Source organism: Spea bombifrons, chromosome 4, assembly GCF_027358695.1.
Source record: "Spea bombifrons isolate aSpeBom1 chromosome 4, aSpeBom1.2.pri, whole genome shotgun sequence".
NCBI lineage: Eukaryota > Metazoa > Chordata > Amphibia > Anura > Pelobatidae > Spea > Spea bombifrons.
In genome coordinates, this window is record NC_071090.1 from 113,347,285 (window position 1) to 113,368,876 (window position 21,592).

The window sequence follows — 21,592 nt, forward strand, 5'->3', positions numbered from 1 at the left end:
CCAGTGGTCGGAAAGAAAATTTCTCCCCTGAACAGAAAATGATGGAAGCGGTGGTTGGGAGATCAATTAGTTAGTCCGAGATGTAATGTAAGTTCACATGGACAAGGAGTGAGCCAACATTTCACAGCCGTGCACTCATCTTGACGAGGTGGCCGAGTGGTTAAGGCGATGGACTGCTAATCCATTGTGCTCTGCACGCGTGGGTTCGAATCCCATCCTCGTCGGTTGCTTTTCTGCTCTTTATGGCTTCTGTTGCTAAAGTTCTTGTCACATTCCAGGTAATGCATTTCTGGGGAACCTCCCTGGATGGGCTACATGAAGGTCTCTCTGTGTTCATAGGCAGTGGTTGGGGTGTGGGCAAACATCACCCCCCTGCCTGATGACAATGTAAACTCACCCGGGGATGCGTTATTAAAGAGTATTCTTGACAGCTTTTTGTGGAAGTAAGCATATGTCCAGAGCGGGAAGGGAGGACAGCAGTTACATCGGGATGTCTTTTGAGCAGAGCCCGCTTTATCTAGTGTTTGGGTTTGTCGATTGCCTGACAGTTGTAGTTTTGAGTTGTAGTTACATGAAAAAAGATAACAACAAAGGTATATAGATATCTACTTTAATATAATAGATATGTTTTTTATAATGGGAGACAAGAGGACATCTTTGAAGGGGCGATAGGAGCACACCAATGGAAAAAGAGAGGTTAAAAGATTGCTAAGGGGATAGGGTCAAAAGGGTAGGTGGTGATCAGACAAGAGGACGTTAGCAGCTGAGAGGGGTGGCCCAACATCACTCCCCTATGCTCAGATGTTATTCCTGCTCCAGTATCACCACTTTATACAATAAAATACTTATCTTTGTCTTTTCTCTTATTTCTTCATTGAAAGCATTACTGTTTCATGAGATGACCCCTTTAATACTAAGGTAATGTCTCTAGTTTTCATACAAAAAAAGGCAAATGACCCCGACGTGATTTGAACACGCAACCTTCTGATCTGGAGTCAGACGCGCTACCGTTGCGCCACGAGGTCAGATGTGCTTGAGGTTTTAAAATGTCTTTAAATACAAGGCCCACCTTTCTAGTCTTGCATTAGTATAGTTCGCATAGGCTCACAGTTCTTCCACTGAACCACCAATGCATTTGCGACACCGAGCTAGAAAACACGACAAGCGGTTGATGGGGAATCAATAAGTTAGTTGATTATACGGGGAGCTGTAAAAGAAGCGTGCCCTGTGTGAGGATCGAACTCACGACCTTCAGATTATGAGACTGACGCGCTACCTACTGCGCTAACAAGGCAAAGGCTTCTGGCTGTTTGTAGTTTAAGCTCTTCATACGTAATGCATTGCAACATAGCAAAGAAGAATTTCCTTCAGAATGGGTGAAACGCACCTCGCTTTTCCGGAGACCTGACTTACCAGTGCTCTGAAAAAGAGGTTTGCATTGGCCGGGAATCGAACCCGGGTCTCCCGCGTGGGAGGCGAGAATTCTACCACTGAACCACCAATGCAGCTGTAACACAGGACTTGGAAATCCATAGGGATTCCAGTGGTCGGAAAGAAAATTTCTCCCCTGAACAGAAAATGATGGAAGCGGTGGTTGGGAGATCAATTAGTTAGTCCGAGATGTAATGTAAGTTCACATGGACAAGGAGTGAGCCAACATTTCACAGCCGTGCACTCATCTTGACGAGGTGGCCGAGTGGTTAAGGCGATGGACTGCTAATCCATTGTGCTCTGCACGCGTGGGTTCGAATCCCATCCTCGTCGGTTGCTTTTCTGCTCTTTATGGCTTCTGTTGCTAAAGTTCTTGTCACATTCCAGGTAATGCATTTCTGGGGAACCTCCCTGGATGGGCTACATGAAGGTCTCTCTGTGTTCATAGGCAGTGGTTGGGGTGTGGGCAAACATCACCCCCCCTGCCTGATGACAATGTAAACTCACCCGGGGAAGCGTTATTAAAGAGTATTCTTGACAGCTTTTTGTGGAAGTAAGCATATGTCCAGAGCGGGAAGGGAGGACAGCAGTTACATCGGGATGTCTTTTGAGCAGAGCCCGCTTTATCTAGTGTTTGGGTTTGTCGATTGCCTGACAGTTGTAGTTTTGAGTTGTAGTTACATGAAAAAAGATAACAACAAAGGTATATAGATATCTACTTTAATATAATAGATATGTTTTTTATAATGGGAGACAAGAGGACATCTTTGAAGGGGCGATAGGAGCACACCAATGGAAAAAGAGAGGTTAAAAGATTGCTAAGGGGATAGGGTCAAAAGGGTAGGTGGTGATCAGACAAGAGGACGTTAGCAGCTGAGAGGGGTGGCCCAACATCACTCCCCTATGCTCAGATGTTATTCCTGCTCCAGTATCACCACTTTATACAATAAAATACTTATCTTTGTCTTTTCTCTTATTTCTTCATTGAAAGCATTACTGTTTCATGAGATGACCCCTTTAATACTAAGGTAATGTCTCTAGTTTTCATACAAAAAAAGGCAAATGACCCCGACGTGATTTGAACACGCAACCTTCTGATCTGGAGTCAGACGCGCTACCGTTGCGCCACGAGGTCAGATGTGCTTGAGGTTTTAAAATGTCTTTAAATACAAGGCCCACCTTTCTAGTCTTGCATTAGTATAGTTCGCATAGGCTCACAGTTCTTCCACTGAACCACCAATGCATTTGCGACACCGAGCTAGAAAACACGACAAGCGGTTGATGGGGAATCAATAAGTTAGTTGATTATACGGGGAGCTGTAAAAGAAGCGTGCCCTGTGTGAGGATCGAACTCACGACCTTCAGATTATGAGACTGACGCGCTACCTACTGCGCTAACAAGGCAAAGGCTTCTGGCCGTCTGTAGTTTAAGCTCTTCATACGTAATGCATTGCAACATAGCAAAGAAGAATTTCCTTCAGAATGGGTGAAACGCACCTCGCTTTTCCGGAGACCTGACTTACCAGTGCTCTGAAAAAGAGGTTTGCATTGGCCGGGAATCGAACCCGGGTCTCCCGCGTGGGAGGCGAGAATTCTACCACTGAACCACCAATGCAGCTGTAACACAGGACTTGGAAATCCATAGGGATTCCAGTGGTCGGAAAGAAAATTTTTCCCCTGAACAGAAAATGATGGAAGCGGTGGTTGGGAGATCAATTAGTTAGTCCGAGATGTAATGTAAGTTCACATGGACAAGGAGTGAGCCAACATTTCACAGCCATGCACTCATCTTGACGAGGTGGCCGAGTGGTTAAGGCGATGGACTGCTAATCCATTGTGCTCTGCACGCGTGGGTTCGAATCCCATCCTCGTCGGTTGCTTTTCTGCTCTTTATGGCTTCTGTTGCTAAAGTTCTTGTCACATTCCAGGTAATGCATTTCTGGGGAACCTCCCTGGATGGGCTACATGAAGGTCTCTCTGTGTTCATAGGCAGTGGTTGGGGTGTGGGCAAACATCACCCCCCTGCCTGATGACAATGTAAACTCACCCGGGGAAGCGTTATTAAAGAGTATTCTTGACAGCTTTTTGTGGAAGTAAGCATATGTCCAGAGCGGGAAGGGAGGACAGCAGTTACATCGGGATGTCTTTTGAGCAGAGCCCGCTTTATCTAGTGTTTGGGTTTGTCGATTGCCTGACAGTTGTAGTTTTGAGTTGTAGTTACATGAAAAAAGATAACAACAAAGGTATATAGATATCTACTTTAATATAATAAAAAAAAATATGTTTTTTATAATGGGAGACAAGAGGACATCTTTGAAGGGGCGATAGGAGCACACCAATGGAAAAAGAGAGGTTAAAAGATTGCTAAGGGGATAGGGTCAAAAGGGTAGGTGGTGATCAGACAAGAGGACGTTAGCAGCTGAGAGGGGTGGCCCAACATCACTCCCCTATGCTCAGATGTTATTCCTGCTCCAGTATCACCACTTTATACAATAAAATACTTATCTTTGTCTTTTCTCTTATTTCTTCATTGAAAGCATTACTGTTTCATGAGATGACCCCTTTAATACTAAGGTAATGTCTCTAGTTTTCATACAAAAAAAGGCAAATGACCCCGACGTGATTTGAACACGCAACCTTCTGATCTGGAGTCAGACGCGCTACCGTTGCGCCACGAGGTCAGATGTGCTTGAGGTTTTAAAATGTCTTTAAATACAAGGCCCACCTTTCTAGTCTTGCATTAGTATAGTTCGCATAGGCTCACAGTTCTTCCACTGAACCACCAATGCATTTGCGACACCGAGCTAGAAAACACGACAAGCGGTTGATGGGGAATCAATAAGTTAGTTGATTATACGGGGAGCTGTAAAAGAAGCGTGCCCTGTGTGAGGATCGAACTCACGACCTTCAGATTATGAGACTGACGCGCTACCTACTGCGCTAACAAGGCAAAGGCTTCTGGCCGTCTGTAGTTTAAGCTCTTCATACGTAATGCATTGCAACATAGCAAAGAAGAATTTCCTTCAGAATGGGTGAAACGCACCTCGCTTTTCCGGAGACCCTTACCAGTGCTCTGAAAAAGAGGTTTGCATTGGCCGGGAATCGAACCCGGGTCTCCCGCGTGGGAGGCGAGAATTCTACCACTGAACCACCAATGCAGCTGTAACACAGGACTTGGAAATCCATAGGGATTCCAGTGGTCGGAAAGAAAATTTTTCCCCTGAACAGAAAATGATGGAAGCGGTGGTTGGGAGATCAATTAGTTAGTCCGAGATGTAATGTAAGTTCACATGGACAAGGAGTGAGCCAACATTTCAACATTTCACAGCCATGCACTCATCTTGACGAGGTGGCCGAGTGGTTAAGGCGATGGACTGCTAATCCATTGTGCTCTGCACGCGTGGGTTCGAATCCCATCCTCGTCGGTTGCTTTTCTGCTCTTTATGGCTTCTGTTGCTAAAGTTCTTGTCACATTCCAGGTAATGCATTTCTGGGGAACCTCCCTGGATGGGCTACATGAAGGTCTCTCTGTGTTCATAGGCAGTGGTTGGGGTGTGGGCAAACATCACCCCCTGCCTGATGACAATGTAAACTCACCCGGGGAAGCGTTATTAAAGAGTATTCTTGACAGCTTTTTGTGGAAGTAAGCATATGTCCAGAGCGGGAAGGGAGGACAGCAGTTACATCGGGATGTCTTTTGAGGCAGAGCCCGCTTTATCTAGTGTTTGGGTTTGTCGATTGCCTGACAGTGTAGTTTTGAGTTGTAGTTACATGAAAAAAGATAACAACAAAGGTATATAGATATCTACTTTAATATAATAAAAAAAAATATGTTTTTTTATAATGGGAGACAAGAGGACATCTTTGAAGGGGCGATAGGAGCACACCAATGGGAAAAAGAGAGGTTAAAAGATTGCTAAGGGGATAGGGTCAAAAGGGTAGGTGGTGATCAGACAAGAGGACGTTAGCAGCTGAGAGGGGTGCCCCAACATCACTCCCCTATGCTCAGATGTTATTCCTGCTCCAGTATCACCACTTTATACAATAAAATACTTATCTTTGTCTTTTCTCTTATTTCTTCATTGAAAGCATTACTGTTTCATGAGATGACCCCTTTAATACTAAGGTAATGTCTCTAGTTTTCATACAAAAAAAGGCAAATGACCCCGACGTGATTTGAACACGCAACCTTCTGATCTGGAGTCAGACGCGCTACCGTTGCGCCACGAGGTCAGATGTGCTTGAGGTTTTAAATGTCTTTAAATACAAGGCCCACCTTTCTAGTCTTGCATTAGTATAGTTCGCATAGGCTCACAGTTCTTCCACTGAACCACCAATGCATTTGCGACACCGAGCTAGAAAACACGACAAGCGGTTGATGGGGAATCAATAAGTTAGTTGATTATACGGGGAGCTGTAAAAGAGCGTGCCCTGTGTGAGGATCGAACTCACGACCTTCAGATTATGAGACTGACGCGCTACCTACTGCGCTAACAAGGCAAAGGCTTCTGGCCGTCTGTAGTTTAAGCTCTTCATACGTAATGCATTGCAACATAGCAAAGAAAGAATTTCCTTCAGAATGGGTGAACGCACCTCGCTTTTCCGGAGACCTGACTTACCAGTGCTCTGAAAAAGAGGTTTGCATTGGCCGGGAATCGAACCCGGGTCTCCCGCGTGGAGGCGAGAATTCTACCACTGAACCACCAATGCAGCTGTAACACAGGACTTGGAAATCCATAGGGATTCCAGTGGTCGGAAAGAAAATTTCTCCCCTGAACAGAAAATGATGGAAGCGGTGGTTGGGAGATCAATTAGTTAGTCCGAGATGTATGTAAGTTCACATGGACAAGGAGTGAGCCAACATTTCACAGCCGTGCACTCATCTTGACGAGGTGGCCGAGTGGTTAAGGCGATGGACTGCTAATCCATTGTGCTCTGCACGCGTGGGTTCGAATCCCATCCTCGTCGGTTGCTTTTCTGCTCTTTATGGCTTCTGTTGCTAAAGTTCTTGTCACATTCCAGGTAATGCATTTCTGGGGAACCTCCCTGGATGGGCTACATGAAGGTCTCTCTGTGTTCATAGGCAGTGGTTGGGGTGTGGGCAAACATCACCCCCTGCCTGATGACAATGTAAACTCACCCGGGGATGCGTTATTAAAGAGTATTCTTGACAGCTTTTTGTGGAAGTAAGCATATGTCCAGAGCGGAAGGGAGGACAGCAGTTACATCGGGATGTCTTTTGAGCAGAGCCCGCTTTATCTAGTGTTTGGGTTTGTCGATTGCCTGACAGTTGTAGTTTTGAGTTGTAGTTACATGAAAAAAGATAACAACAAAGGTATATAGATATCTACTTTAATATAATAGATATGTTTTTTATAATGGGAGACAAGAGGACATCTTTGAAGGGGCGATAGGAGCACACCAATGGAAAAAGAGAGGTTAAAAGATTGCTAAGGGGATAGGGTCAAAAGGGTAGGTGGTGATCAGACAAGAGGACGTTAGCAGCTGAGAGGGGTGGCCCAACATCACTCCCCTATGCTCAGATGTTATTCCTGCTCCAGTATCACCACTTTATACAATAAAATACTTATCTTTGTCTTTTCTCTTATTTCTTCATTGAAAGCATTACTGTTTCATGAGATGACCCCTTTAATACTAAGGTAATGTCTCTAGTTTTCATACAAAAAAAGGCAAATGACCCCGACGTGATTTGAACACGCAACCTTCTGATCTGGAGTCAGACGCGCTACCGTTGCGCCACGAGGTCAGATGTGCTTGAGGTTTTAAAATGTCTTTAAATACAAGGCCCACCTTTCTAGTCTTGCATTAGTATAGTTCGCATAGGCTCACAGTTCTTCCACTGAACCACCAATGCATTTGCGACACCGAGCTAGAAAACACGACAAGCGGTTGATGGGGAATCAATAAGTTAGTTGATTATACGGGGAGCTGTAAAAGAAGCGTGCCTGTGTGAGGATCGAACTCACGACCTTCAGATTATGAGACTGACGCGCTACCTACTGCGCTAACAAGGCAAAGGCTTCTGGCTGTTTGTAGTTTAAGCTCTTCATACGTAATGCATTGCAACATAGCAAAGAAGAATTTCCTTCAGAATGGGTGAAACGCACCTCGCTTTTCCGGAGACCTGACTTACCAGTGCTCTGAAAAAGAGGTTTGCATTGGCCGGGAATCGAACCCGGGTCTCCCGCGTGGGAGGCGAGAATTCTACCACTGAACCACCAATGCAGCTGTAACACAGGACTTGGAAATCCATAGGGATTCCAGTGGTCGGAAAGAAAATTTCTCCCCTGAACAGAAAATGATGGAAGCGGTGGTTGGGAGATCAATTAGTTAGTCCGAGATGTAATGTAAGTTCACATGGACAAGGAGTGAGCCAACATTTCACAGCCGTGCACTCATCTTGACGAGGTGGCCGAGTGGTTAAGGCGATGGACTGCTAATCCATTGTGCTCTGCACGCGTGGGTTCGAATCCCATCCTCGTCGGTTGCTTTTCTGCTCTTTATGGCTTCTGTTGCTAAAGTTCTTGTCACATTCCAGGTAATGCATTTCTGGGGAACCTCCCTGGATGGGCTACATGAAGGTCTCTCTGTGTTCATAGGCAGTGGTTGGGGTGTGGGCAAACATCACCCCCCTGCCTGATGACAATGTAAACTCACCCGGGGAAGCGTTATTAAAGAGTATTCTTGACAGCTTTTTGTGGAAGTAAGCATATGTCCAGAGCGGGAAGGGAGGACAGCAGTTACATCGGGATGTCTTTTGAGCAGAGCCCGCTTTATCTAGTGTTTGGGTTTGTCGATTGCCTGACAGTTGTAGTTTTGAGTTGTAGTTACATGAAAAAAGATAACAACAAAGGTATATAGATATCTACTTTAATATAATAGATATGTTTTTTATAATGGGAGACAAGAGGACATCTTTGAAGGGGCGATAGGAGCACACCAATGGAAAAAGAGAGGTTAAAAGATTGCTAAGGGGATAGGGTCAAAAGGGTAGGTGGTGATCAGACAAGAGGACGTTAGCAGCTGAGAGGGGTGGCCCAACATCACTCCCCTATGCTCAGATGTTATTCCTGCTCCAGTATCACCACTTTATACAATAAAATACTTATCTTTGTCTTTTCTCTTATTTCTTCATTGAAAGCATTACTGTTTCATGAGATGACCCCTTTAATACTAAGGTAATGTCTCTAGTTTTCATACAAAAAAAGGCAAATGACCCCGACGTGATTTGAACACGCAACCTTCTGATCTGGAGTCAGACGCGCTACCGTTGCGCCACGAGGTCAGATGTGCTTGAGGTTTTAAAATGTCTTTAAATACAAGGCCCACCTTTCTAGTCTTGCATTAGTATAGTTCGCATAGGCTCACAGTTCTTCCACTGAACCACCAATGCATTTGCGACACCGAGCTAGAAAACACGACAAGCGGTTGATGGGGAATCAATAAGTTAGTTGATTATACGGGGAGCTGTAAAAGAAGCGTGCCCTGTGTGAGGATCGAACTCACGACCTTCAGATTATGAGACTGACGCGCTACCTACTGCGCTAACAAGGCAAAGGCTTCTGGCCGTCTGTAGTTTAAGCTCTTCATACGTAATGCATTGCAACATAGCAAAGAAGAATTTCCTTCAGAATGGGTGAAACGCACCTCGCTTTTCCGGAGACCTGACTTACCAGTGCTCTGAAAAAGAGGTTTGCATTGGCCGGGAATCGAACCCGGGTCTCCCGCGTGGGAGGCGAGAATTCTACCACTGAACCACCAATGCAGCTGTAACACAGGACTTGGAAATCCATAGGGATTCCAGTGGTCGGAAAGAAAATTTTTCCCCTGAACAGAAAATGATGGAAGCGGTGGTTGGGAGATCAATTAGTTAGTCCGAGATGTAATGTAAGTTCACATGGACAAGGAGTGAGCCAACATTTCACAGCCATGCACTCATCTTGACGAGGTGGCCGAGTGGTTAAGGCGATGGACTGCTAATCCATTGTGCTCTGCACGCGTGGGTTCGAATCCCATCCTCGTCGGTTGCTTTTCTGCTCTTTATGGCTTCTGTTGCTAAAGTTCTTGTCACATTCCAGGTAATGCATTTCTGGGGAACCTCCCTGGATGGGCTACATGAAGGTCTCTCTGTGTTCATAGGCAGTGGTTGGGGTGTGGGCAAACATCACCCCCCTGCCTGATGACAATGTAAACTCACCCGGGGAAGCGTTATTAAAGAGTATTCTTGACAGCTTTTTGTGGAAGTAAGCATATGTCCAGAGCGGGAAGGGAGGACAGCAGTTACATCGGGATGTCTTTTGAGCAGAGCCCGCTTTATCTAGTGTTTGGGTTTGTCGATTGCCTGACAGTTGTAGTTTTGAGTTGTAGTTACATGAAAAAAGATAACAACAAAGGTATATAGATATCTACTTTAATATAATAAAAAAAAATATGTTTTTTATAATGGGAGACAAGAGGACATCTTTGAAGGGGCGATAGGAGCACACCAATGGAAAAAGAGAGGTTAAAAGATTGCTAAGGGGATAGGGTCAAAAGGGTAGGTGGTGATCAGACAAGAGGACGTTAGCAGCTGAGAGGGGTGGCCCAACATCACTCCCCTATGCTCAGATGTTATTCCTGCTCCAGTATCACCACTTTATACAATAAAATACTTATCTTTGTCTTTTCTCTTATTTCTTCATTGAAAGCATTACTGTTTCATGAGATGACCCCTTTAATACTAAGGTAATGTCTCTAGTTTTCATACAAAAAAAGGCAAATGACCCCGACGTGATTTGAACACGCAACCTTCTGATCTGGAGTCAGACGCGCTACCGTTGCGCCACGAGGTCAGATGTGCTTGAGGTTTTAAAATGTCTTTAAATACAAGGCCCACCTTTCTAGTCTTGCATTAGTATAGTTCGCATAGGCTCACAGTTCTTCCACTGAACCACCAATGCATTTGCGACACCGAGCTAGAAAACACGACAAGCGGTTGATGGGGAATCAATAAGTTAGTTGATTATACGGGGAGCTGTAAAAGAAGCGTGCCCTGTGTGAGGATCGAACTCACGACCTTCAGATTATGAGACTGACGCGCTACCTACTGCGCTAACAAGGCAAAGGCTTCTGGCCGTCTGTAGTTTAAGCTCTTCATACGTAATGCATTGCAACATAGCAAAGAAGAATTTCCTTCAGAATGGGTGAAACGCACCTCGCTTTTCCGGAGACCTGACTTACCAGTGCTCTGAAAAAGAGGTTTGCATTGGCCGGGAATCGAACCCGGGTCTCCCGCGTGGGAGGCGAGAATTCTACCACTGAACCACCAATGCAGCTGTAACACAGGACTTGGAAATCCATAGGGATTCCAGTGGTCGGAAAGAAAATTTCTCCCCTGAACAGAAAATGATGGAAGCGGTGGTTGGGAGATCAATTAGTTAGTCCGAGATGTAATGTAAGTTCACATGGACAAGGAGTGAGCCAACATTTCACAGCCGTGCACTCATCTTGACGAGGTGGCCGAGTGGTTAAGGCGATGGACTGCTAATCCATTGTGCTCTGCACGCGTGGGTTCGAATCCCATCCTCGTCGGTTGCTTTTCTGCTCTTTATGGCTTCTGTTGCTAAAGTTCTTGTCACATTCCAGGTAATGCATTTCTGGGGAACCTCCCTGGATGGGCTACATGAAGGTCTCTCTGTGTTCATAGGCAGTGGTTGGGGTGTGGGCAAACATCACCCCCCTGCCTGATGACAATGTAAACTCACCCGGGGAAGCGTTATTAAAGAGTATTCTTGACAGCTTTTTGTGGAAGTAAGCATATGTCCAGAGCGGGAAGGGAGGACAGCAGTTACATCGGGATGTCTTTTGAGCAGAGCCCGCTTTATCTAGTGTTTGGGTTTGTCGATTGCCTGACAGTTGTAGTTTTGAGTTGTAGTTACATGAAAAAAGATAACAACAAAGGTATATAGATATCTACTTTAATATAATAAAAAAAAATATGTTTTTTATAATGGGAGACAAGAGGACATCTTTGAAGGGGCGATAGGAGCACACCAATGGAAAAAGAGAGGTTAAAAGATTGCTAAGGGGATAGGGTCAAAAGGGTAGGTGGTGATCAGACAAGAGGACGTTAGCAGCTGAGAGGGGTGGCCCAACATCACTCCCCTATGCTCAGATGTTATTCCTGCTCCAGTATCACCACTTTATACAATAAAATACTTATCTTTGTCTTTTCTCTTATTTCTTCATTGAAAGCATTACTGTTTCATGAGATGACCCCTTTAATACTAAGGTAATGTCTCTAGTTTTCATACAAAAAAAGGCAAATGACCCCGACGTGATTTGAACACGCAACCTTCTGATCTGGAGTCAGACGCGCTACCGTTGCGCCACGAGGTCAGATGTGCTTGAGGTTTTAAAATGTCTTTAAATACAAGGCCCACCTTTCTAGTCTTGCATTAGTATAGTTCGCATAGGCTCACAGTTCTTCCACTGAACCACCAATGCATTTGCGACACCGAGCTAGAAAACACGACAAGCGGTTGATGGGGAATCAATAAGTTAGTTGATTATACGGGGAGCTGTAAAAGAAGCGTGCCCTGTGTGAGGATCGAACTCACGACCTTCAGATTATGAGACTGACGCGCTACCTACTGCGCTAACAAGGCAAAGGCTTCTGGCCGTCTGTAGTTTAAGCTCTTCATACGTAATGCATTGCAACATAGCAAAGAAGAATTTCCTTCAGAATGGGTGAAACGCACCTCGCTTTTCCGGAGACCTGACTTACCAGTGCTCTGAAAAAGAGGTTTGCATTGGCCGGGAATCGAACCCGGGTCTCCCGCGTGGGAGGCGAGAATTCTACCACTGAACCACCAATGCAGCTGTAACACAGGACTTGGAAATCCATAGGGATTCCAGTGGTCGGAAAGAAAATTTCTCCCCTGAACAGAAAATGATGGAAGCGGTGGTTGGGAGATCAATTAGTTAGTCCGAGATGTAATGTAAGTTCACATGGACAAGGAGTGAGCCAACATTTCACAGCCGTGCACTCATCTTGACGAGGTGGCCGAGTGGTTAAGGCGATGGACTGCTAATCCATTGTGCTCTGCACGCGTGGGTTCGAATCCCATCCTCGTCGGTTGCTTTTCTGCTCTTTATGGCTTCTGTTGCTAAAGTTCTTGTCACATTCCAGGTAATGCATTTCTGGGGAACCTCCCTGGATGGGCTACATGAAGGTCTCTCTGTGTTCATAGGCAGTGGTTGGGGTGTGGGCAAACATCACCCCCCTGCCTGATGACAATGTAAACTCACCCGGGGAAGCGTTATTAAAGAGTATTCTTGACAGCTTTTTGTGGAAGTAAGCATATGTCCAGAGCGGGAAGGGAGGACAGCAGTTACATCGGGATGTCTTTTGAGCAGAGCCCGCTTTATCTAGTGTTTGGGTTTGTCGATTGCCTGACAGTTGTAGTTTTGAGTTGTAGTTACATGAAAAAAGATAACAACAAAGGTATATAGATATCTACTTTAATATAATAGATATGTTTTTTATAATGGGAGACAAGAGGACATCTTTGAAGGGGCGATAGGAGCACACCAATGGAAAAAGAGAGGTTAAAAGATTGCTAAGGGGATAGGGTCAAAAGGGTAGGTGGTGATCAGACAAGAGGACGTTAGCAGCTGAGAGGGGTGGCCCAACATCACTCCCCTATGCTCAGATGTTATTCCTGCTCCAGTATCACCACTTTATACAATAAAATACTTATCTTTGTCTTTTCTCTTATTTCTTCATTGAAAGCATTACTGTTTCATGAGATGACCCCTTTAATACTAAGGTAATGTCTCTAGTTTTCATACAAAAAAAGGCAAATGACCCCGACGTGATTTGAACACGCAACCTTCTGATCTGGAGTCAGACGCGCTACCGTTGCGCCACGAGGTCAGATGTGCTTGAGGTTTTAAAATGTCTTTAAATACAAGGCCCACCTTTCTAGTCTTGCATTAGTATAGTTCGCATAGGCTCACAGTTCTTCCACTGAACCACCAATGCATTTGCGACACCGAGCTAGAAAACACGACAAGCGGTTGATGGGGAATCAATAAGTTAGTTGATTATACGGGGAGCTGTAAAAGAAGCGTGCCCTGTGTGAGGATCGAACTCACGACCTTCAGATTATGAGACTGACGCGCTACCTACTGCGCTAACAAGGCAAAGGCTTCTGGCCGTCTGTAGTTTAAGCTCTTCATACGTAATGCATTGCAACATAGCAAAGAAGAATTTCCTTCAGAATGGGTGAAACGCACCTCGCTTTTCCGGAGACCTGACTTACCAGTGCTCTGAAAAAGAGGTTTGCATTGGCCGGGAATCGAACCCGGGTCTCCCGCGTGGGAGGCGAGAATTCTACCACTGAACCACCAATGCAGCTGTAACACAGGACTTGGAAATCCATAGGGATTCCAGTGGTCGGAAAGAAAATTTCTCCCCTGAACAGAAAATGATGGAAGCGGTGGTTGGGAGATCAATTAGTTAGTCCGAGATGTAATGTAAGTTCACATGGACAAGGAGTGAGCCAACATTTCACAGCCATGCACTCATCTTGACGAGGTGGCCGAGTGGTTAAGGCGATGGACTGCTAATCCATTGTGCTCTGCACGTGTGGGTTCGAATCCCATCCTCGTCGGTTGCTTTTCTGCTCTTTATGGCTTCTGTTGCTAAAGTTCTTGTCACATTCCAGGTAATGCATTTCTGGGGAACCTCCCTGGATGGGCTACATGAAGGTCTCTCTGTGTTCATAGGCAGTGGTTGGGGTGTGGGCAAACATCACCCCCCTGCCTGATGACAATGTAAACTCACCCGGGGAAGCGTTATTAAAGAGTATTCTTGACAGCTTTTTGTGGAAGTAAGCATATGTCCAGAGCGGGAAGGGAGGACAGCAGTTACATCGGGATGTCTTTTGAGCAGAGCCCGCTTTATCTAGTGTTTGGGTTTGTCGATTGCCTGACAGTTGTAGTTTTGAGTTGTAGTTACATGAAAAAAGATAACAACAAAGGTATATAGATATCTACTTTAATATAATAAAAAAAAATATGTTTTTTATAATGGGAGACAAGAGGACATCTTTGAAGGGGCGATAGGAGCACACCAATGGAAAAAGAGAGGTTAAAAGATTGCTAAGGGGATAGGGTCAAAAGGGTAGGTGGTGATCAGACAAGAGGACGTTAGCAGCTGAGAGGGGTGGCCCAACATCACTCCCCTATGCTCAGATGTTATTCCTGCTCCAGTATCACCACTTTATACAATAAAATACTTATCTTTGTCTTTTCTCTTATTTCTTCATTGAAAGCATTACTGTTTCATGAGATGACCCCTTTAATACTAAGGTAATGTCTCTAGTTTTCATACAAAAAAAGGCAAATGACCCCGACGTGATTTGAACACGCAACCTTCTGATCTGGAGTCAGACGCGCTACCGTTGCGCCACGAGGTCAGATGTGCTTGAGGTTTTAAAATGTCTTTAAATACAAGGCCCACCTTTCTAGTCTTGCATTAGTATAGTTCGCATAGGCTCACAGTTCTTCCACTGAACCACCAATGCATTTGCGACACCGAGCTAGAAAACACGACAAGCGGTTGATGGGGAATCAATAAGTTAGTTGATTATACGGGGAGCTGTAAAAGAAGCGTGCCCTGTGTGAGGATCGAACTCACGACCTTCAGATTATGAGACTGACGCGCTACCTACTGCGCTAACAAGGCAAAGGCTTCTGGCCGTCTGTAGTTTAAGCTCTTCATACGTAATGCATTGCAACATAGCAAAGAAGAATTTCCTTCAGAATGGGTGAAACGCACCTCGCTTTTCCGGAGACCTGACTTACCAGTGCTCTGAAAAAGAGGTTTGCATTGGCCGGGAATCGAACCCGGGTCTCCCGCGTGGGAGGCGAGAATTCTACCACTGAACCACCAATGCAGCTGTAACACAGGACTTGGAAATCCATAGGGATTCCAGTGGTCGGAAAGAAAATTTTTCCCCTGAACAGAAAATGATGGAAGCGGTGGTTGGGAGATCAATTAGTTAGTCCGAGATGTAATGTAAGTTCACATGGACAAGGAGTGAGCCAACATTTCACAGCCATGCACTCATCTTGACGAGGTGGCCGAGTGGTTAAGGCGATGGACTGCTAATCCATTGTGCTCTGCACGTGTGGGTTCGAATCCCATCCTCGTCGGTTGCTTTTCTGCTCTTTATGGCTTCTGTTGCTAAAGTTCTTGTCACATTCCAGGTAATGCATTTCTGGGGAACCTCCCTGGATGGGCTACATGAAGGTCTCTCTGTGTTCATAGGCAGTGGTTGGGGTGTGGGCAAACATCACCCCCCTGCCTGATGACAATGTAAACTCACCCGGGGAAGCGTTATTAAAGAGTATTCTTGACAGCTTTTTGTGGAAGTAAGCATATGTCCAGAGAGGGAAGGGAGGACAGCAGTTACATCGGGATGTCTTTTGAGCAGAGCCCGCTTTATCTAGTGTTTGGGTTTGTCGATTGCCTGACAGTTGTAGTTTTGAGTTGTAGTTACATGAAAAAAGATAACAACAAAGGTATATAGATATCTACTTTAATATAATAGATATGTTTTTTATAATGGGAGACAAGAGGACATCTTTGAAGGGGCGATAGGAGCACACCAATGGAAAAAGAGAGGTTAAAAGATTGCTAAGGGGATAGGGTCAAAAGGGTAGGTGGTGATCAGACAAGAGGACGTTAGCAGCTGAGAGGGGTGGCCCAACATCACTCCCCTATGCTCAGATGTTATTCCTGCTCCAGTATCACCACTTTATACAATAAAATACTTATCTTTGTCTTTTCTCTTATTTCTTCATTGAAAGCATTACTGTTTCATGAGATGACCCCTTTAATACTAAGGTAATGTCTCTAGTTTTCATACAAAAAAAGGCAAATGACCCCGACGTGATTTGAACACGCAACCTTCTGATCTGGAGATCAGACGCGCTACCGTTGCGCCACGAGGTCAGATGTGCTTGAGGTTTTAAAATGTCTTTAAATACAAGGCCCACCTTTCTAGTCTTGCATTAGTATAGTTCGCATAGGCTCACAGTTCTTCCACTGAACCACCAATGCATTTGCGACACCGAGCTAGAAAACACGACAAGCGGTTGATGGGGAATCAATAAGTTAGTTGATTATACGGGGAGCTGTAAAAGAAGCGTGCCCTGTGTGAGGATCGAACTCACGACCTTCAGATTATGAGACTGACGCGCTACCTACTGCGCTAACAAGGCAAAGGATTCTGGCGATCTGTAGTTTAAGCTCTTCATACGTAATGCATTGCAACATAGCAAAGAAGAATTTCCTTCAGAATGGGTGAAACGCACCTCGCTTTTCCGGAGACCTGACTTACCAGTGCTCTGAAAAAGAGGTTTGCATTGGCCGGGAATCGAACCCGGGTCTCCCGCGTGGGAGGCGAGAATTCTACCACTGAACCACCAATGCAGCTGTAACACAGGACTTGGAAATCCATAGGGATTCCAGTGGTCGGAAAGAAAATTTCTCCCCTGAACAGAAAATGATGGAAGCGGTGGTTGGGAGATCAATTAGTTAGTCCGAGATGTAATGTAAGTTCACATGGACAAGGAGTGAGCCAACATTTCACAGCCGTGCACTCATCTTGACGAGGTGGCCGAGTGGTTAAGGCGATGGACTGCTAATCCATTGTGCTCTGCACGCGTGGGTTCGAATCCCATCCTCGTCGGTTGCTTTTCTGCTCTTTATGGCTTCTGTTGCTAAAGTTCTTGTCACATTCCAGGTAATGCATTTCTGGGGAACCTCCCTGGATGGGCTACATGAAGGTCTCTCTGTGTTCATAGGCAGTGGTTGGGGTGTGGGCAAACATCACCCCCCTGCCTGATGACAATGTAAACTCACCCGGGGATGCGTTATTAAAGAGTATTCTTGACAGCTTTTTGTGGAAGTAAGCATATGTCCAGAGCGGGAAGGGAGGACAGCAGTTACATCGGGATGTCTTTTGAGCAGAGCCCGCTTTATCTAGTGTTTGGGTTTGTCGATTGCCTGACAGTTGTAGTTTTGAGTTGTAGTTACATGAAAAAAGATAACAACAAAGGTATATAGATATCTACTTTAATATAATAGATATGTTTTTTATAATGGGAGACAAGAGGACATCTTTGAAGGGGCGATAGGAGCACACCAATGGAAAAAGAGAGGTTAAAAGATTGCTAAGGGGATAGGGTCAAAAGGGTAGGTGGTGATCAGACAAGAGGACGTTAGCAGCTGAGAGGGGTGGCCCAACATCACTCCCCTATGCTCAGATGTTATTCCTGCTCCAGTATCACCACTTTATACAATAAAATACTTATCTTTGTCTTTTCTCTTATTTCTTCATTGAAAGCATTACTGTTTCATGAGATGACCCCTTTAATACTAAGGTAATGTCTCTAGTTTTCATACAAAAAAAGGCAAATGACCCCGACGTGATTTGAACACGCAACCTTCTGATCTGGAGTCAGACGCGCTACCGTTGCGCCACGAGGTCAGATGTGCTTGAGGTTTTAAAATGTCTTTAAATACAAGGCCCACCTTTCTAGTCTTGCATTAGTATAGTTCGCATAGGCTCACAGTTCTTCCACTGAACCACCAATGCATTTGCGACACCGAGCTAGAAAACACGACAAGCGGTTGATGGGGAATCAATAAGTTAGTTGATTATACGGGGAGCTGTAAAAGAAGCGTGCCCTGTGTGAGGATCGAACTCACGACCTTCAGATTATGAGACTGACGCGCTACCTACTGCGCTAACAAGGCAAAGGCTTCTGGCTGTTTGTAGTTTAAGCTCTTCATACGTAATGCATTGCAACATAGCAAAGAAGAATTTCCTTCAGAATGGGTGAAACGCACCTCGCTTTTCCGGAGACCTGACTTACCAGTGCTCTGAAAAAGAGGTTTGCATTGGCCGGGAATCGAACCCGGGTCTCCCGCGTGGGAGGCGAGAATTCTACCACTGAACCACCAATGCAGCTGTAACACAGGACTTGGAAATCCATAGGGATTCCAGTGGTCGGAAAGAAAATTTCTCCCCTGAACAGAAAATGATGGAAGCGGTGGTTGGGAGATCAATTAGTTAGTCCGAGATGTAATGTAAGTTCACATGGACAAGGAGTGAGCCAACATTTCACAGCCGTGCACTCATCTTGACGAGGTGGCCGAGTGGTTAAGGCGATGGACTGCTAATCCATTGTGCTCTGCACGCGTGGGTTCGAATCCCATCCTCGTCGGTTGCTTTTCTGCTCTTTATGGCTTCTGTTGCTAAAGTTCTTGTCACATTCCAGGTAATGCATTTCTGGGGAACCTCCCTGGATGGGCTACATGAAGGTCTCTCTGTGTTCATAGGCAGTGGTTGGGGTGTGGGCAAACATCACCCCCCTGCCTGATGACAATGTAAACTCACCCGGGGAAGCGTTATTAAAGAGTATTCTTGACAGCTTTTTGTGGAAGTAAGCATATGTCCAGAGCGGGAAGGGAGGACAGCAGTTACATCGGGATGTCTTTTGAGCAGAGCCCGCTTTATCTAGTGTTTGGGTTTGTCGATTGCCTGACAGTTGTAGTTTTGAGTTGTAGTTACATGAAAAAAGATAACAACAAAGGTATATAGATATCTACTTTAATATAATAGATATGTTTTTTATAATGGGAGACAAGAGGACATCTTTGAAGGGGCGATAGGAGCACACCAATGGAAAAAGAGAGGTTAAAAGATTGCTAAGGGGATAGGGTCAAAAGGGTAGGTGGTGATCAGACAAGAGGACGTTAGCAGCTGAGAGGGGTGGCCCAACATCACTCCCCTATGCTCAGATGTTATTCCTGCTCCAGTATCACCACTTTATACAATAAAATACTTATCTTTGTCTTTTCTCTTATTTCTTCATTGAAAGCATTACTGTTTCATGAGATGACCCCTTTAATACTAAGGTAATGTCTCTAGTTTTCATACAAAAAAAGGCAAATGACCCCGACGTGATTTGAACACGCAACCTTCTGATCTGGAGTCAGACGCGCTACCGTTGCGCCACGAGGTCAGATGTGCTTGAGGTTTTAAAATGTCTTTAAATACAAGGCCCACCTTTCTAGTCTTGCATTAGTATAGTTCGCATAGGCTCACAGTTCTTCCACTGAACCACCAATGCATTTGCGACACCGAGCTAGAAAACACGACAAGCGGTTGATGGGGAATCAATAAGTTAGTTGATTATACGGGGAGCTGTAAAAGAAGCGTGCCCTGTGTGAGGATCGAACTCACGACCTTCAGATTATGAGACTGACGCGCTACCTACTGCGCTAACAAGGCAAAGGCTTCTGGCCGTCTGTAGTTTAAGCTCTTCATACGTAATGCATTGCAACATAGCAAAGAAGAATTTCCTTCAGAATGGGTGAAACGCACCTCGCTTTTCCGGAGACCTGACTTACCAGTGCTCTGAAAAAGAGGTTTGCATTGGCCGGGAATCGAACCCGGGTCTCCCGCGTGGGAGGCGAGAATTCTACCACTGAACCACCAATGCAGCTGTAACACAGGACTTGGAAATCCATAGGGATTCCAGTGGTCGGAAAGAAAATTTCTCCCCTGAACAGAAAATGATGGAAGCGGTGGTTGGGAGATCAATTAGTTAGTCCGAGATGTAATGTAAGTTCACATGGACAAGGAGTGAGCCAACATTTCACAGCCATGCACTCATCTTGACGAGGTGGCCGAGTGGTTAAGGCGATGGACTGCTAATCCATTGTGCTCTGCACGTGTGGGTTCGAATCCCATCCTCGTCGGTTGCTTTTCTGCTCTTTATGGCTTCTGTTGCTAAAGTTCTTGTCACATTCCAGGTAATGCATTTCTGGGGAACCTCCCTGGATGGGCTACATGAAGGTCTCTCTGTGTTCATAGGCAGTGGTTGGGGTGTGGGCAAACATCACCCCCCTGCCTGATGACAATGTAAACTCACCCGGGGAAGCGTTATTAAAGAGTATTCTTGACAGCTTTTTGTGGAAGTAAGCATATGTCCAGAGCGGGAAGGGAGGACAGCAGTTACATCGGGATGTCTTTTGAGCAGAGCCCGCTTTATCTAGTGTTTGGGTTTGTCGATTGCCTGACAGTTGTAGTTTTGAGTTGTAGTTACATGAAAAAAGATAACAACAAAGGTATATAGATATCTACTTTAATATAATAAAAAAAAATATGTTTTTTATAATGGGAGACAAGAGGACATCTTTGAAGGGGCGATAGGAGCACACCAATGGAAAAAGAGAGGTTAAAAGATTGCTAAGGGGATAGGGTCAAAAGGGTAGGTGGTGATCAGACAAGAGGACGTTAGCAGCTGAGAGGGGTGGCCCAACATCACTCCCCTATGCTCAGATGTTATTCCTGCTCCAGTATCACCACTTTATACAATAAAATACTTATCTTTGTCTTTTCTCTTATTTCTTCATTGAAAGCATTACTGTTTCATGAGATGACCCCTTTAATACTAAGGTAATGTCTCTAGTTTTCATACAAAAAAAGGCAAATGACCCCGACGTGATTTGAACACGCAACCTTCTGATCTGGAGTCAGACGCGCTACCGTTGCGCCACGAGGTCAGATGTGCTTGAGGTTTTAAAATGTCTTTAAATACAAGGCCCACCTTTCTAGTCTTGCATTAGTATAGTTCGCATAGGCTCACAGTTCTTCCACTGAACCACCAATGCATTTGCGACACCGAGCTAGAAAACACGACAAGCGGTTGATGGGGAATCAATAAGTTAGTTGATTATACGGGGAGCTGTAAAAGAAGCGTGCCCTGTGTGAGGATCGAACTCACGACCTTCAGATTATGAGACTGACGCGCTACCTACTGCGCTAACAAGGCAAAGGCTTCTGGCCGTCTGTAGTTTAAGCTCTTCATACGTAATGCATTGCAACATAGCAAAGAAGAATTTCCTTCAGAATGGGTGAAACGCACCTCGCTTTTCCGGAGACCTGACTTACCAGTGCTCTGAAAAAGAGGTTTGCATTGGCCGGGAATCGAACCCGGGTCTCCCGCGTGGGAGGCGAGAATTCTACCACTGAACCACCAATGCAGCTGTAACACAGGACTTGGAAATCCATAG

The 21,592-nt window shown here is 45.2% G+C and overlaps 54 non-coding genes across 54 annotated transcripts; 14 read left to right on the forward strand and 40 right to left on the reverse strand.

The window, feature by feature from the left end:
- Positions 1 to 142: 142 nt before the first annotated feature.
- Positions 143 to 224, forward strand: TRNAS-GCU (transfer RNA serine (anticodon GCU)). Its single transcript has one exon. It is a non-coding gene; the product is annotated as a tRNA-Ser (tRNA).
- Positions 225 to 953: 729 nt separating this feature from the next.
- On the reverse strand, positions 954 to 1,025 carry TRNAW-CCA (transfer RNA tryptophan (anticodon CCA)). Its single transcript has one exon. It is a non-coding gene; the product is annotated as a tRNA-Trp (tRNA).
- Positions 1,026 to 1,221: 196 nt separating this feature from the next.
- On the reverse strand, positions 1,222 to 1,294 carry TRNAM-CAU (transfer RNA methionine (anticodon CAU)). The gene has a single exon. It is a non-coding gene; the product is annotated as a tRNA-Met (tRNA).
- Positions 1,295 to 1,434: 140 nt separating this feature from the next.
- Positions 1,435 to 1,505, reverse strand: TRNAG-CCC (transfer RNA glycine (anticodon CCC)). Its single transcript has one exon. It is a non-coding gene; the product is annotated as a tRNA-Gly (tRNA).
- Positions 1,506 to 1,682: 177 nt separating this feature from the next.
- TRNAS-GCU (transfer RNA serine (anticodon GCU)) lies at positions 1,683 to 1,764 on the forward strand. Its single transcript has one exon. It is a non-coding gene; the product is annotated as a tRNA-Ser (tRNA).
- A 730-nt stretch (positions 1,765 to 2,494) lies between these two features.
- On the reverse strand, positions 2,495 to 2,566 carry TRNAW-CCA (transfer RNA tryptophan (anticodon CCA)). The gene has a single exon. It is a non-coding gene; the product is annotated as a tRNA-Trp (tRNA).
- Positions 2,567 to 2,762: 196 nt separating this feature from the next.
- TRNAM-CAU (transfer RNA methionine (anticodon CAU)) lies at positions 2,763 to 2,835 on the reverse strand. Its single transcript has one exon. It is a non-coding gene; the product is annotated as a tRNA-Met (tRNA).
- A 140-nt stretch (positions 2,836 to 2,975) lies between these two features.
- Positions 2,976 to 3,046, reverse strand: TRNAG-CCC (transfer RNA glycine (anticodon CCC)). Its single transcript has one exon. It is a non-coding gene; the product is annotated as a tRNA-Gly (tRNA).
- A 177-nt stretch (positions 3,047 to 3,223) lies between these two features.
- TRNAS-GCU (transfer RNA serine (anticodon GCU)) lies at positions 3,224 to 3,305 on the forward strand. Its single transcript has one exon. It is a non-coding gene; the product is annotated as a tRNA-Ser (tRNA).
- A 735-nt stretch (positions 3,306 to 4,040) lies between these two features.
- Positions 4,041 to 4,112, reverse strand: TRNAW-CCA (transfer RNA tryptophan (anticodon CCA)). The gene has a single exon. It is a non-coding gene; the product is annotated as a tRNA-Trp (tRNA).
- A 196-nt stretch (positions 4,113 to 4,308) lies between these two features.
- On the reverse strand, positions 4,309 to 4,381 carry TRNAM-CAU (transfer RNA methionine (anticodon CAU)). Its single transcript has one exon. It is a non-coding gene; the product is annotated as a tRNA-Met (tRNA).
- Positions 4,382 to 4,518: 137 nt separating this feature from the next.
- On the reverse strand, positions 4,519 to 4,589 carry TRNAG-CCC (transfer RNA glycine (anticodon CCC)). The gene has a single exon. It is a non-coding gene; the product is annotated as a tRNA-Gly (tRNA).
- A 185-nt stretch (positions 4,590 to 4,774) lies between these two features.
- TRNAS-GCU (transfer RNA serine (anticodon GCU)) lies at positions 4,775 to 4,856 on the forward strand. Its single transcript has one exon. It is a non-coding gene; the product is annotated as a tRNA-Ser (tRNA).
- A 736-nt stretch (positions 4,857 to 5,592) lies between these two features.
- On the reverse strand, positions 5,593 to 5,664 carry TRNAW-CCA (transfer RNA tryptophan (anticodon CCA)). Its single transcript has one exon. It is a non-coding gene; the product is annotated as a tRNA-Trp (tRNA).
- Positions 5,665 to 5,858: 194 nt separating this feature from the next.
- Positions 5,859 to 5,931, reverse strand: TRNAM-CAU (transfer RNA methionine (anticodon CAU)). The gene has a single exon. It is a non-coding gene; the product is annotated as a tRNA-Met (tRNA).
- A 386-nt stretch (positions 5,932 to 6,317) lies between these two features.
- On the forward strand, positions 6,318 to 6,399 carry TRNAS-GCU (transfer RNA serine (anticodon GCU)). The gene has a single exon. It is a non-coding gene; the product is annotated as a tRNA-Ser (tRNA).
- A 727-nt stretch (positions 6,400 to 7,126) lies between these two features.
- Positions 7,127 to 7,198, reverse strand: TRNAW-CCA (transfer RNA tryptophan (anticodon CCA)). Its single transcript has one exon. It is a non-coding gene; the product is annotated as a tRNA-Trp (tRNA).
- A 408-nt stretch (positions 7,199 to 7,606) lies between these two features.
- On the reverse strand, positions 7,607 to 7,677 carry TRNAG-CCC (transfer RNA glycine (anticodon CCC)). Its single transcript has one exon. It is a non-coding gene; the product is annotated as a tRNA-Gly (tRNA).
- Positions 7,678 to 7,854: 177 nt separating this feature from the next.
- Positions 7,855 to 7,936, forward strand: TRNAS-GCU (transfer RNA serine (anticodon GCU)). Its single transcript has one exon. It is a non-coding gene; the product is annotated as a tRNA-Ser (tRNA).
- A 729-nt stretch (positions 7,937 to 8,665) lies between these two features.
- TRNAW-CCA (transfer RNA tryptophan (anticodon CCA)) lies at positions 8,666 to 8,737 on the reverse strand. Its single transcript has one exon. It is a non-coding gene; the product is annotated as a tRNA-Trp (tRNA).
- Positions 8,738 to 8,933: 196 nt separating this feature from the next.
- Positions 8,934 to 9,006, reverse strand: TRNAM-CAU (transfer RNA methionine (anticodon CAU)). The gene has a single exon. It is a non-coding gene; the product is annotated as a tRNA-Met (tRNA).
- Positions 9,007 to 9,146: 140 nt separating this feature from the next.
- Positions 9,147 to 9,217, reverse strand: TRNAG-CCC (transfer RNA glycine (anticodon CCC)). Its single transcript has one exon. It is a non-coding gene; the product is annotated as a tRNA-Gly (tRNA).
- Positions 9,218 to 9,394: 177 nt separating this feature from the next.
- TRNAS-GCU (transfer RNA serine (anticodon GCU)) lies at positions 9,395 to 9,476 on the forward strand. Its single transcript has one exon. It is a non-coding gene; the product is annotated as a tRNA-Ser (tRNA).
- Positions 9,477 to 10,211: 735 nt separating this feature from the next.
- TRNAW-CCA (transfer RNA tryptophan (anticodon CCA)) lies at positions 10,212 to 10,283 on the reverse strand. The gene has a single exon. It is a non-coding gene; the product is annotated as a tRNA-Trp (tRNA).
- A 196-nt stretch (positions 10,284 to 10,479) lies between these two features.
- On the reverse strand, positions 10,480 to 10,552 carry TRNAM-CAU (transfer RNA methionine (anticodon CAU)). The gene has a single exon. It is a non-coding gene; the product is annotated as a tRNA-Met (tRNA).
- A 140-nt stretch (positions 10,553 to 10,692) lies between these two features.
- Positions 10,693 to 10,763, reverse strand: TRNAG-CCC (transfer RNA glycine (anticodon CCC)). Its single transcript has one exon. It is a non-coding gene; the product is annotated as a tRNA-Gly (tRNA).
- Positions 10,764 to 10,940: 177 nt separating this feature from the next.
- TRNAS-GCU (transfer RNA serine (anticodon GCU)) lies at positions 10,941 to 11,022 on the forward strand. The gene has a single exon. It is a non-coding gene; the product is annotated as a tRNA-Ser (tRNA).
- Positions 11,023 to 11,757: 735 nt separating this feature from the next.
- Positions 11,758 to 11,829, reverse strand: TRNAW-CCA (transfer RNA tryptophan (anticodon CCA)). Its single transcript has one exon. It is a non-coding gene; the product is annotated as a tRNA-Trp (tRNA).
- A 196-nt stretch (positions 11,830 to 12,025) lies between these two features.
- Positions 12,026 to 12,098, reverse strand: TRNAM-CAU (transfer RNA methionine (anticodon CAU)). The gene has a single exon. It is a non-coding gene; the product is annotated as a tRNA-Met (tRNA).
- A 140-nt stretch (positions 12,099 to 12,238) lies between these two features.
- On the reverse strand, positions 12,239 to 12,309 carry TRNAG-CCC (transfer RNA glycine (anticodon CCC)). Its single transcript has one exon. It is a non-coding gene; the product is annotated as a tRNA-Gly (tRNA).
- Positions 12,310 to 12,486: 177 nt separating this feature from the next.
- TRNAS-GCU (transfer RNA serine (anticodon GCU)) lies at positions 12,487 to 12,568 on the forward strand. Its single transcript has one exon. It is a non-coding gene; the product is annotated as a tRNA-Ser (tRNA).
- A 729-nt stretch (positions 12,569 to 13,297) lies between these two features.
- TRNAW-CCA (transfer RNA tryptophan (anticodon CCA)) lies at positions 13,298 to 13,369 on the reverse strand. The gene has a single exon. It is a non-coding gene; the product is annotated as a tRNA-Trp (tRNA).
- Positions 13,370 to 13,565: 196 nt separating this feature from the next.
- TRNAM-CAU (transfer RNA methionine (anticodon CAU)) lies at positions 13,566 to 13,638 on the reverse strand. The gene has a single exon. It is a non-coding gene; the product is annotated as a tRNA-Met (tRNA).
- Positions 13,639 to 13,778: 140 nt separating this feature from the next.
- On the reverse strand, positions 13,779 to 13,849 carry TRNAG-CCC (transfer RNA glycine (anticodon CCC)). The gene has a single exon. It is a non-coding gene; the product is annotated as a tRNA-Gly (tRNA).
- A 177-nt stretch (positions 13,850 to 14,026) lies between these two features.
- TRNAS-GCU (transfer RNA serine (anticodon GCU)) lies at positions 14,027 to 14,108 on the forward strand. Its single transcript has one exon. It is a non-coding gene; the product is annotated as a tRNA-Ser (tRNA).
- A 735-nt stretch (positions 14,109 to 14,843) lies between these two features.
- On the reverse strand, positions 14,844 to 14,915 carry TRNAW-CCA (transfer RNA tryptophan (anticodon CCA)). The gene has a single exon. It is a non-coding gene; the product is annotated as a tRNA-Trp (tRNA).
- Positions 14,916 to 15,111: 196 nt separating this feature from the next.
- Positions 15,112 to 15,184, reverse strand: TRNAM-CAU (transfer RNA methionine (anticodon CAU)). Its single transcript has one exon. It is a non-coding gene; the product is annotated as a tRNA-Met (tRNA).
- A 140-nt stretch (positions 15,185 to 15,324) lies between these two features.
- TRNAG-CCC (transfer RNA glycine (anticodon CCC)) lies at positions 15,325 to 15,395 on the reverse strand. Its single transcript has one exon. It is a non-coding gene; the product is annotated as a tRNA-Gly (tRNA).
- Positions 15,396 to 15,572: 177 nt separating this feature from the next.
- On the forward strand, positions 15,573 to 15,654 carry TRNAS-GCU (transfer RNA serine (anticodon GCU)). Its single transcript has one exon. It is a non-coding gene; the product is annotated as a tRNA-Ser (tRNA).
- Positions 15,655 to 16,383: 729 nt separating this feature from the next.
- TRNAG-UCC (transfer RNA glycine (anticodon UCC)) lies at positions 16,384 to 16,456 on the reverse strand. Its single transcript has one exon. It is a non-coding gene; the product is annotated as a tRNA-Gly (tRNA).
- A 196-nt stretch (positions 16,457 to 16,652) lies between these two features.
- Positions 16,653 to 16,725, reverse strand: TRNAM-CAU (transfer RNA methionine (anticodon CAU)). The gene has a single exon. It is a non-coding gene; the product is annotated as a tRNA-Met (tRNA).
- A 140-nt stretch (positions 16,726 to 16,865) lies between these two features.
- TRNAG-CCC (transfer RNA glycine (anticodon CCC)) lies at positions 16,866 to 16,936 on the reverse strand. The gene has a single exon. It is a non-coding gene; the product is annotated as a tRNA-Gly (tRNA).
- Positions 16,937 to 17,113: 177 nt separating this feature from the next.
- On the forward strand, positions 17,114 to 17,195 carry TRNAS-GCU (transfer RNA serine (anticodon GCU)). Its single transcript has one exon. It is a non-coding gene; the product is annotated as a tRNA-Ser (tRNA).
- Positions 17,196 to 17,924: 729 nt separating this feature from the next.
- Positions 17,925 to 17,996, reverse strand: TRNAW-CCA (transfer RNA tryptophan (anticodon CCA)). The gene has a single exon. It is a non-coding gene; the product is annotated as a tRNA-Trp (tRNA).
- Positions 17,997 to 18,192: 196 nt separating this feature from the next.
- TRNAM-CAU (transfer RNA methionine (anticodon CAU)) lies at positions 18,193 to 18,265 on the reverse strand. Its single transcript has one exon. It is a non-coding gene; the product is annotated as a tRNA-Met (tRNA).
- Positions 18,266 to 18,405: 140 nt separating this feature from the next.
- TRNAG-CCC (transfer RNA glycine (anticodon CCC)) lies at positions 18,406 to 18,476 on the reverse strand. Its single transcript has one exon. It is a non-coding gene; the product is annotated as a tRNA-Gly (tRNA).
- Positions 18,477 to 18,653: 177 nt separating this feature from the next.
- Positions 18,654 to 18,735, forward strand: TRNAS-GCU (transfer RNA serine (anticodon GCU)). Its single transcript has one exon. It is a non-coding gene; the product is annotated as a tRNA-Ser (tRNA).
- A 729-nt stretch (positions 18,736 to 19,464) lies between these two features.
- On the reverse strand, positions 19,465 to 19,536 carry TRNAW-CCA (transfer RNA tryptophan (anticodon CCA)). The gene has a single exon. It is a non-coding gene; the product is annotated as a tRNA-Trp (tRNA).
- Positions 19,537 to 19,732: 196 nt separating this feature from the next.
- On the reverse strand, positions 19,733 to 19,805 carry TRNAM-CAU (transfer RNA methionine (anticodon CAU)). Its single transcript has one exon. It is a non-coding gene; the product is annotated as a tRNA-Met (tRNA).
- Positions 19,806 to 19,945: 140 nt separating this feature from the next.
- Positions 19,946 to 20,016, reverse strand: TRNAG-CCC (transfer RNA glycine (anticodon CCC)). Its single transcript has one exon. It is a non-coding gene; the product is annotated as a tRNA-Gly (tRNA).
- A 177-nt stretch (positions 20,017 to 20,193) lies between these two features.
- Positions 20,194 to 20,275, forward strand: TRNAS-GCU (transfer RNA serine (anticodon GCU)). The gene has a single exon. It is a non-coding gene; the product is annotated as a tRNA-Ser (tRNA).
- A 735-nt stretch (positions 20,276 to 21,010) lies between these two features.
- TRNAW-CCA (transfer RNA tryptophan (anticodon CCA)) lies at positions 21,011 to 21,082 on the reverse strand. Its single transcript has one exon. It is a non-coding gene; the product is annotated as a tRNA-Trp (tRNA).
- A 196-nt stretch (positions 21,083 to 21,278) lies between these two features.
- On the reverse strand, positions 21,279 to 21,351 carry TRNAM-CAU (transfer RNA methionine (anticodon CAU)). Its single transcript has one exon. It is a non-coding gene; the product is annotated as a tRNA-Met (tRNA).
- Positions 21,352 to 21,491: 140 nt separating this feature from the next.
- TRNAG-CCC (transfer RNA glycine (anticodon CCC)) lies at positions 21,492 to 21,562 on the reverse strand. Its single transcript has one exon. It is a non-coding gene; the product is annotated as a tRNA-Gly (tRNA).
- Between the last annotated feature and the right edge of the window lie 30 nt (positions 21,563 to 21,592).